Source organism: Rhineura floridana, chromosome 6 (genome assembly GCF_030035675.1).
Source record: "Rhineura floridana isolate rRhiFlo1 chromosome 6, rRhiFlo1.hap2, whole genome shotgun sequence".
Lineage (NCBI taxonomy): Eukaryota > Metazoa > Chordata > Lepidosauria > Squamata > Rhineuridae > Rhineura > Rhineura floridana.
The window spans coordinates 29314909-29325714 of NC_084485.1; the positions used below are offsets into that span (position 1 = coordinate 29314909).

General features: G+C 42.2%; 1 long non-coding RNA gene across 1 annotated transcript; it reads left to right on the forward strand.

Annotated features, from left to right (window-relative positions):
* Nucleotides 1-1092: 1092 nt before the first annotated feature.
* LOC133387139 (uncharacterized) lies at nt 1093-6206 on the forward strand. Its single transcript, XR_009763374.1, has 4 exons — nt 1093-1301; nt 1802-1944; nt 5180-5297; nt 5404-6206. It is a non-coding gene; the product is annotated as an uncharacterized LOC133387139 (long non-coding RNA).
* The last annotated feature ends 4600 nt before the right edge of the window (nt 6207-10806 follow it).

A 10806-nucleotide genomic window follows, 5' to 3' on the forward strand; every position in this document is an offset into this window, starting at 1 on the left:
GAAAATATTTACACATGTGGAGTCTTGTCCAAACATTCTCCTTTCCACATACACATTGGGGTGTGGAGGGGCAGGGTCTGCACCTCAGTCATGAGCCCCTCCTCCATGCTTAGAGAGGAAAAACTGAATATCCACATAAGGTTTTTCTGTAAAAGCCTAAATGTTTTTCTCGCTTCTGTGTCTGATTGTGTGTCAATTGAGATGAACGCATGAAGAGCCACTGGTTTCTGTACTTTGTGAACCACTTAGAAGACTATTTTGGCAATAAGAGTAAACAACAACAATTAGGCAGAATGTGGTGGCTGCCTCAGACGATTTGGGATGTCATGAAAAGCCAGCAAATTGTTACAACACAATCCTATGTGTGTCTGTCCTGAAAACCCAATACCCTGGCCTTTGACACACCCTATTATTGTGACTGTAACTTCTTTTAAACTGCTTTTAATACTGTATAATGTTATATTTTTTAATTGCTGTAGCTCCTCTTATGGTGAACGGCAGGTAAGAAAACAAAGTAACAGTAGTAACACTAACAATAATAATAAGATGAAGTAATCCCCATTGAATTCAACTGGACATTCCTAGGGTCTTATTTTTTATTATTGTATTTTTAAAGCTGGTGGAGGTGGAGGTGCATGTGGATTTTCTGCCTCAGGTGGGAAGCATTTTTGGTTGCCCCTGAGAACAATGCACCTTGACTGGAGGGGGGGGAGAGGGAGTAGCCTCAGGCAGCAAAATATCTTGGGCCAGCCCTGACCACATCCTAAAAAAAGGAAAGGAAAGAGGATTCTAGGCACAGCAAAAACATGTATACTCCTGTTTGTTTGTTTGTTTGTTTGTTTGTTAAATCTGTATCACTCCCTTCTTACCAGAAGAAGCCCAAAGCGGTTTTATTCCAGGTAGGAATGGGAACTGAACAAAACTCCCAGCCAACCAGGAAACTGTCATCCCTCTGGTCTCCTGAGCAAGCTTGGGCACCCTCCTTTACTCATACAATTCTCCCTCTGATTTATTTCAGCCAAGTAATTGTTTCATCATGTTGCAATTTTTTTTTCTCCATTGCAGCGCTGCAACATTAATTTCAGCTCACTGACACATGCATAAATCTGGCTTATAAAGCTCCTGTGGACGGAGATTGCTGGCAGCCCAGTGTAGGAGGAGAGATGAAGGTTATACATTGCAGGGATTGTAACATTGTTTTGTGAGAGTTCTGATTACCATTACTGTCATCTGGAGGCCACTTCGATGATCTGGCCCCTGCCACTAATGAACTGCTGTTGCAATCAGACGGTAAACCCAAGGTATTTATAGAAAACAAACAAGTCCCCATGCTTGTTTTGAAGGGTTGGGGGAGGACAGAGGTAATTTACACTGTTTTAACAGCAGCTGCATTTTTTCACTTCCGTCCTTTTAGTCTTCGCTCTGATTGGCTCACACAATATATTTCTGGATTAGGGAGCCAATCAGAAAAGAGCTTATGAATAAAAACCCAGTGCGTAAAAAGCAAATGGGATTTAGTGAATTTTCTCTGCTCTGATTTCTCAAGATATAAATCTGGAAGGGAGATGTATCTTTAATTGGAGGGGTGCTGATCTGTGCGAAAGTATGCAAGCTTTTGAGGCAGACTGAATCTCTCATCAGGCAGTGCTCTATACAACTTGAAAGCCTGCATAGTTCTCAGTTGTCTTGATAGTCCCACTAACCACAAAGTTGCTTTCCCCTTTACAATCCATGAACTGTGTTGTGTCTGGCTACTAGGACTGACATTTCTCAGCAGACTCTGGGTTCTTCTGCCTTTCAGGGCATGGCACTATGTCCCAGGCTGACAGTATATTGCATCATGAAGTGGGAAAAGAGGTTGAGACACCTTGCTTCAGAAATATCTCATGACAGTTCTTCATTCAGTTGGCACCTAAAGAAAAACAACAGAGAGATCTTATCAAGGTTCTGCTCTTCCTATTTTTACCTCTGCTGTTGTCTTTCCCATGTTAAATTTTAGATTCTAAGCTCTTTGCCGCAAGGACCTCTCATCTTGTATAGTACGCCCGCACTCACTCCATACATTTATTGTGGAGTAACATTTTTGAAGATGTTTTGTTTTAATGTGTTTTAAGGTTTGTTTTTATGATGTTTTAATGTTTTTAGTGCTATTGTTTGCCACCCTGGGCTACTGCTGGGAGGAAGGGTGAGATATAAATCAAATGATAATGATAATTTATTCCACCGTTATTCCACTTCAAATAGTTATGGCTTCCCCCCAACGAATCCTCTCCTCAGAGTGCTTTAATAGTCAATCCCTCTTCCTAGGGAACTCTAGGACTGTAGCTGTGTGAGGGGAACAGGGGTCTCCTAACAACTCTCAGTCAGCACCCTTCACAAACTACACTTCCCAGGATTTTTGTGGGGGAAGCCATAATAATTTAAAGTGTATGTATGAATGAATGAATGTTATGTATGTATCAATCAATCAATCAATCAATCAAAGCCCTGTTGCATTTCTGTCCTTGTCTTTACTGAGGTAGTAGATTAGTGTCAAGGCTGTGCCACTTCATATTGCACATGAGGATATATTGCATATGGGGACATACATGACTGTAGCTCCTCTATACAAATCATCCTCTCCATATAGAGATCTAGACCAGTGGTTCCCAAACTCCTCCCCTCCCATAGACCACTTGAAAATTGCTGATAGTCTTGACAGACCACTTAATGACCTTTCTGTCTGTTGCAACAATTGTAATGCACTTACTGTGCTAAATGCTGTATGGTTTTAACAGTATTTTTATTGCTTCTTTTATTTCTTTTTTACTTTATTACAATTTGCACTCCACAGAATTCAAACTGCAATGCAATAAAATACAATAGAAGGGGGGAAAGCAACAAAAATACAATTAAAAATCAAAATGAAAATTTAATGCAGGCAAGCTATGGACTACCTGAATGAAGTTCTTGGATCACTGGTGCTCCATGAACCACAGTGTGGGAACCCCTGTTCTAGATGATGGAGAGAAGTATTCTAACCTAGTCCGCTACATCGAGGTATCTGTTTACAAGGTTGTTCTTTGGGAGAGGGGGTTTTATTTATTAAATTTCCATCCTGCCCTTCTTCCGGAAGAAGCCCAAGGGTAGCAAACCCCAATTAAAAATAAAATAAAAACCTGAAATCACTCACATACCTTCTCAGCTAATAATTTCAAGATTGCCAGGAACACTGGGATATATTCAATGTAGCGCTATGCAGATCATTCTGTCAGAGTAAGGATTCCCCCATCTCCTTCCACTGTGCACCCCCTGCATATGTTCTAAGGGTTCCCCCAATCCTTCAGAGCAGGTTTGGGGATGGGGACTGCACAGGAGGAAGAAAGGGGAGAAAATCCTTTTGTGCTAGTGCTAACCCTTGCACTAGCGCAACTTTTTTGCTTGAATGCTGCCCACTATCTTTCAGCCATGAAATGCCTGGATAAATGGGAATGTTTTCCAGTTCTTCCTGAAAGATTATAATAAGGGAGACGCATACAGCTCACTAAGGAGGGCATTCCACAAACAGGGAACTACCACCGAACAGGCCATGTCATGGATCAAAGCCAACTGACCACTGAAGGAGCATTCAGTCATATAACGCTCTCTCGCTCGCTCTCTCTCGCTCGCTCTCTCTCTCTCTCTCTCGCTCTCTCTCTCTCTCGCACGCTCTCTCTCTCTCGCGCTCTCTCTCTCTCTCTCTCTCTCTCACTCACACACACACACACACACACACACACACACACACACTGCAGTCTGAAGTAGGATACTGTTCCATTCAGAACAGTTCTGTGTGTTTTATAATTGTAATGGTTTTATTTTTTATAATTGTATATTGTATTGTTGTAACCCACCTTACAGTGAAGGGCGGGTAAAAAATATTATAATAAAATTAATAAATACAGCCCACGCACAGGATTCTCACCTCAGAACTAGGCCGCTGGTTTACACTGTGAAGCTGTGTGCATTCTGACAGGGTAGTTGTGAAGTGCCCTCACATCTGGTTCACATTACAGTTTTTAGATGGAAACGTCACCATTGGGTGACTTTCTCTTTCAAACTCCGTGTGGTAAGGTTGTCTTGTGAAGGAGTTTCTTTTATTGTGTTTTTAGAATGTGGTTGTTTGTGATCTGGCCAAATGAAGACCCTTTCACAGAGCAGTTTCACCATAGGTATGAAATCACTTAGGACAGCTGTTCTGCTTCCAAAATAGTTGTGTGAATAGGGTGGCCGTGTAGCTTATTTTACAGAGGGCAATCCTCCATCTGAACTGCTGTCAGAGGCATCTTCTGTTTGAAGGGTGGTGTCCAATCCATAGATGGTTGAAAGATAAAGAACCCTAAGGAAGGAAGCGCAGGAGGGGACTTAAAGTTGCCCATCAGCTGTCAGCACCTGGCCAGCAGACAGAGCAGAAAGGTTACCAACACAGGTTACCTGGTCCCAGTCTTCTCACTATTTAAATAATAGCAGTTATTTATACATTTGCTTCTATAGAGATATATATACATTAGCATATGCAAATGTGCAAATCCGAGCCCTCTTTTCAGGTATGCATTTCCTCTTTTCTTTTGGTGCAGTGTTAATGGCCACCTTATGTAATAGTTTCGGAAGGGGAATCACTTAGATTTCTCCTTCTCTTCCAGAAAGCTGCAGTAAGGGGTTGGACTTGATGGCCTTATAGGCTCCTTCCAACTCTACTGTTCTATGTTTCTATGATAATCTGGCTGCTTCTCCTTGCCCATTTTTGCTCAAGGCCAATACAAACAGACAGGGAGACAAGGGGGGGACATGCGTTCAATGAGGCAAGCCTTACCATTAGGCCAGAAGTGGTGTCAGTGGTGGTGCTTACCGGGAGGGGAGAGGCAAGGCGGTGGCAAGGCCAGGGCTGCAGGGGGCCCTGTGCAGCCCCAACCCTGACCTCTCCCCCCCCTCACCATCCCTGTAAGTGGCAGTGATGCTGCTGCCAGGAGACTATTGCTGTGGCTCTGTTCCACCAGGTGAGCCACTCCTGCATTAGACAGGAGTAGATGGTCTGCCATCAAGGGCAGCCCTACCATTAGGCAGAGTGAGACAGGCACCTCTGGCAGCTGATTTGGGGTATCATGAAAGGCCAGGAAATTGTGGTTTATTTAATTCATTAATACTATATTTCTACTCCCAGGGAGATCTGCTTGTGGGATTTTCTGCTTCAGATGCCAAAATAATGTAACCAGCCTTGGGTACTGTGAAGTTTGTTACCTTTGCATAAAGGATGCTATTTGATACTCCACCTCAAAGAGGTAAATGTCTTAGACTGATCTCGTCTGGCAGGTTTTGAGGTACCCTAAAGGGGAATAAATCTGTATATTGTTATCATTTCATTTGTTCTCACATTTTTATCACCAGAGGAAGGGCACCACTTGAATGTTCTGCCTCCGATACCCATTTCTGGATCTTCACAGCAGGGAAGCAAAACCGAGGAAACAACAAACAAACAAAACCCCAAGCTGGTTCCTCCCACTTTTTGCCTTGGAAAGAGGAGCATGCTGCAGTGGAGAGCGGGCAACTGTGCTCCCTCCTAGAGACTTGGTTATCCACCCACAAGTTTCTCATAACAAACAGAGAATCTGTGTTTTGTGGCCAATCCCTGTACCATTCTTATGACAGCTTGCCCAGTCTGGATCAAAGGGGAGCATAGTTCAGACCTTAGCCTGGCCACTATACAGTATCCTAATTTTCCAACAATTATATGCCACGGAATTCAGCAATCACCATGCATATAGACATTTGCTAGGCCACTGCAAGTTCCTTTTTGCTTGAGGAGCCCTCACCAGCCAGAGCAGCAATTTCTGCATATTCCTTCATTTAGTGCTTGTCATCTCTTGCCTTTATGATTTATGCTGTTTTTCCCTGACTTTAGAGCTTGATCACAGATATGCAAACACTGAGCTGGGTTGTAATTCAACAGACATCAGGGTGATGCTTGTTTTTGAGATTGGATTAAAATATCTTTTGTCTCAAAGGTATGTCTGTAAGAGCTCTATTGAACATAAATATGGGCCCATTTGAGCCTCACGTCTCAGTCCTGTGCAGATTTGCTGAGCCCGCTCAGTTTGTCCCTAATACGTCTGCATAGGATCGCAAGCTTAAATTGTAGTCCGAAGCATGCATGCCTGCAAGTGTCACTGAGATCAGTGGGCCTTTTTTCTGGGTACATACGCTGAGATTCAAATCATGCTTGCTTATCCTCAGTTCTCTGCCTCAGAACCCCCCAACCCAACATTTATATAATTTCATGGCCCTATGTGTTCCTATCAAGGTATGTGCTTGTGTGTGCGTGTGTGTACATGCACACACACACACCCTTTTTAACCTAGTTCACTTCTGCAATGTTCATTTGCATGCTCCCACAACTCCCTGCAAAAGCAACTGTTCTTTCCCATGCTTTTCTCTCTTATGACACGGATAGCTGACAAGCTGTCTGATACCCCTGTGTACATTACTGACCAAGGAACAAGCTAACCACGAGTTTATATCCAGATGGGTCAGACCAAATTGGTCTCTCTGGAGAGCCTGCCTGGAATGGCTTCCAAAGGTTGAAGCAGCAATGCCAAAGGATATATTGGTGTTCCAGCAATAGTTTAGAATGATTTCAGTGCACTTTTGGAATGGAGCATGGATGCCAGGTTGCCAGGAGTGTTGAGGCAGGGGTGGTGGAAGATGGACGCTTTTTAAAAAAAGCCTGCCTCAGATTTGTTAAATGGAATATGCCTGAAGGTTTCCTGGAAGGAGACATACCTTATCTTATCCAGGACTCACCTGGGGGATTCCAAGCTTCTGGCCTCTGCTGGAAGCCAGCTTATCCCCTTTGTGCTCCGTTGTCATCATTTGAATTCTTGGCCCATTCCCATCTGTCTGGCCTTCTTGGCCCTGAGGGACAGGAAAAAAGTGGGGGCAGGGAGAGAGGACAGGCAGCCTGATTGCTTCAGCCTCCCAGAAGAGATAAAGATATATTTAAAAATGTAAGTGCAAGGTCATCTCCTCCCTGACCCACCCTTTGCAAATTGTTGCTTCCTTTCGTGCCCTAGCTTCGGGATTTCTCTTAAATCCCCAAATATTGGCCGGATCCCAGCGGCTGACAGATTTACTCGTTCAGCTCTAGGGTCTTCCATTTCTCTTCACGCAAGTCTAATACGCAGGAGACAGAAAGGGAGTGGTAAAAGAAAAACCTTGCAAATACACAAGCTACTGTATGTCAGAGGAAAAGTTGTGCCTTTTTCAGCCCAAACCTGAAAATGGAAATGGACTGCCTTCAAGTCGATTCCGACTTATGGTGACTCTATGAATAGGGTTTTCATGGTAAGCGGTATTCAGAGGGGGTTTACCACTGCCTCCCTCTGAGGCTGAAAGGCAGTGACTGGCCCAAGGTCACCCAGTGAGCTTCATGACTATGTGGGGATTCGAACCCTGGTCCCATTTATTTGGGAAACGGAGCAAGTCCCATTAAAACAGTCAAGGAGTGACTCCCAGTTGTGGATATGATTGCATCACTTGGCCACAATCCAAATCTAGGGGAACTGTCAGTCTTCTTATGTCCATTGATTTCATTGGGCTTAAACATGCCAGTCCTGCATTTGATTAGTCTGTGTTTTACTGCTTCCATTCAAATTTATGGGCATGGACGTAATCCTAGCACTTTTTCACATGGATAAATAAACACAGTTGTGCTTTCGATCTGTGCTTACTGTCTATGAAGAGAGGGGTAGCTCACACTGGAGGTGTGTTTTTGCTGCAGCTTTTAGTAGACTAGAGGAGGATCTGCTTCACCAGGCTACATCCCAGGATCAGAACAAAGGGGATTGGCCAGACCAACATGCAGTGAATCCCAGAGACAGGCATGCAGTGTGACCTGAATGGCCCCTTCCATATCCCTCCCAATCCCCAAGACATGGGCTAGTGACTCCCAAAAAGAGCTGTTGTGTGTGCACGCATGCACAACCCCACCCTCAGGAAGGGATGTCCCCATGCTGACCGTCCTCCTAGTGAGGCTAGCTCTCATGAAATCTTCCATATGGCCTGAGCAGCAGCAATATCTATGTGAAGGCCAACTCTAGCCCTAAAAGTTGCACGTCCTTCTGGGAGACATGGAAAGCTCTCTTCACTGTGCCATAAAATCTTATGACCTGACCAGTATAGCGATTAAAAAAAAAAGTGTATCCCTCTTTTCCTCCAAGGATTTCATCCTGTAGCTTCATGGCTGAGTGGGGATTTGAATCTAGGTCTCCCCAGTCCCAACCAGTCACCCTATAGTACATCTGTGCACACAGAAGTCTCTGCACCCTTCTTTCTGCACATAGGATCTAGGCACTATACTGTGATACAACTTGGGTGACAATGTAAAAAAATCCTTAGTTTTATTTCCTTGTATCTTACAATAATCAGCATACTTCCAAATAAAATGAATTAATGCACTGTGTAGGCTTTAATTTTTTCCACCAGGATTTCTAACACCGTTTTTTTTAAAAAAGATTGCTATATATAAGTAAATTTCTAATACTCTTTTATTTTGACTTTTACTTTTAGGGGTTCTTTTAAAAACTGAAAATCATCTACAACTTCAAAAGACCCCCAGACATTCAAAATGTTAGTGTGGGATAGTGTAAAAGCTCAAGAGACAAAACAATGAAATAAAATTGAATTTAATTTATTTAAAAATTGAGGGCGATATCAAATTGTGGCACCCTGCTTGCCCAATGGATTTCTGCTCATGCAAACTGGATTTCTGCTTCACCTCTTCCCTTTATTTGCAACCTGCCATCCCTCCCCCCAAAATATCTTCCCTGCAGTGTTGGGGATTCTTCAAAGCAGATGGGGGCATAGGGGAATGCAGAGGGAAGAAGATGAAGGGAAAGTTCCATCACATTAACTAGTGAAACACTGGATCTTGTCCTGAAATGTTAAGTAGATTTGAGTAGCCAAGTATTCCATTGTCATTCACTTCACATTGTTATGCATAACTAGACGTTCATATGCCTGGCTCTGGATTCTAAACTGATGAAGCCAAACAGCTTCCAAATCTTTTCCTGGTATAAATGAAATAAATCTGATTCAAAATGTTTTTCTTTATGACTTGAATTATGAATTATGACTAATCTAGCATTGCTTGGAAAAAACAGAGAATGAAATAAATAGCCTCTATAACACAGGCATGTGTGCGAGCACACACAGACGTTTTTATAAACTCAGTGCAAAAGAGAAACTTGGATGTCTACATCCCTGAGCCAGCCCGTCAACTGATTTGAAGGCACATGAAGCAGTCACCTTGCTGAGAGGCTCAGCAGGTCTGGGACTGATCACAGCCTGGAAAGGAGACTGCCAAGGAAACCCATGCATACCACACTAAGTTCCATAATGGGTGACAGGTCAGGTATAAATGTAACAAGTGAATACACTGCCCTATTTATTGCTTCCTTGTGTTGTGTCTTAGATTTATGAGAATGTGTACATGATAATTCTAAGCCCAATTGCTAGTAAATATATTTCAAAGTAACATGTTAATAAAATCACACACAGTGCACGTATCAGTGCACCATTGCAATCGAAGAAAAAAAGTGTCATGGCACCTGAAGGGCTAATAGATTCATTGTAGCAAAAACTTTTGTGGATGACAGTCTACTTATGATACAATAACTCTTTAAGGTACCAGTTTTGTGTGATGCTATTAACTGCCTTGGGGTTCTTTTTGGAAAGAAAAGTGGAGTACAAATGAACACTGAAATAAAAATAAAAATCTCTTGATTTTCCTGTGTTGACCATTATTGCTACCCTGGACCTGCAATCTTAAATTTTTCTCTTTTAAACAAATGGTTAAAAAAAGAATGAATTTGCATACAAATGTGCACACATGCTATTTTGAGATATAGGGAAGGCAACCTGAAACCATTGTTGATTGGAGAGAAATGAGATACATGTGTTTAGATCTACAAACCTACCAAAATACAACAAATGTGACTATGGTGTTCTTGAGGCCCATCTGCACCATATATTTAAAGCACCAATGTACCACTTTAAACAGTCATGGTTTGCCTGAAACAATCTGAGGAAGTGTCATTTGTGAAGGTTGCTGAGAGTTAAGCAATCCCCTACTCCCCTCATAGAGCTACAATTCCCAAAGTAGTTTAACAATCAATCCTTCCCAGGAAACTGGGAATTAAGAGCTCCATGAAAGGAACAGGGTTCTCCTAACAACTCTCAGCACCCTTAACGAACTATAGTCCCCAGGATTCTTTGGGGGAAGCCATGACTGTTCAAAGTGGTATGATACTGCTTTAAATGTGTGATGTAAATGTAGACCAACATATGCATATAATATGATATATCTAGTGGAGAGATGGCAACATATTTTAATTGTTTAAAATGAACTATTAATATATATATATACATAGGAAAGGTTGTGGAGATCATTTACAGAGAACTTTAATTTAACTAGCAAGTATTATAAATTATGAAAGATATATAAAATCATTGTTTAAAAACCCAGGAATCTGGCAGCCTAATCAACTTCGTCAATGGTGACATTTGCATGCGTGCTTTAGCTTTTGTAAAAAGCCATTTTCAGTCTCAAGAAATTAAAAGTATAATCTGTTCAGAGTTAAATACTTTTATGTCCCATTAATTCCAGAGGGAGAGTTAAGCACATACTTAAATGTCTCCCACTGAAGAAAATGAATTTTAAAATGCTCTACCCTGTCCGGATCATGCCTGTAATTGTGAACTTTTTAAAACGTCTGGAAATTTGTCTTTTGAAAT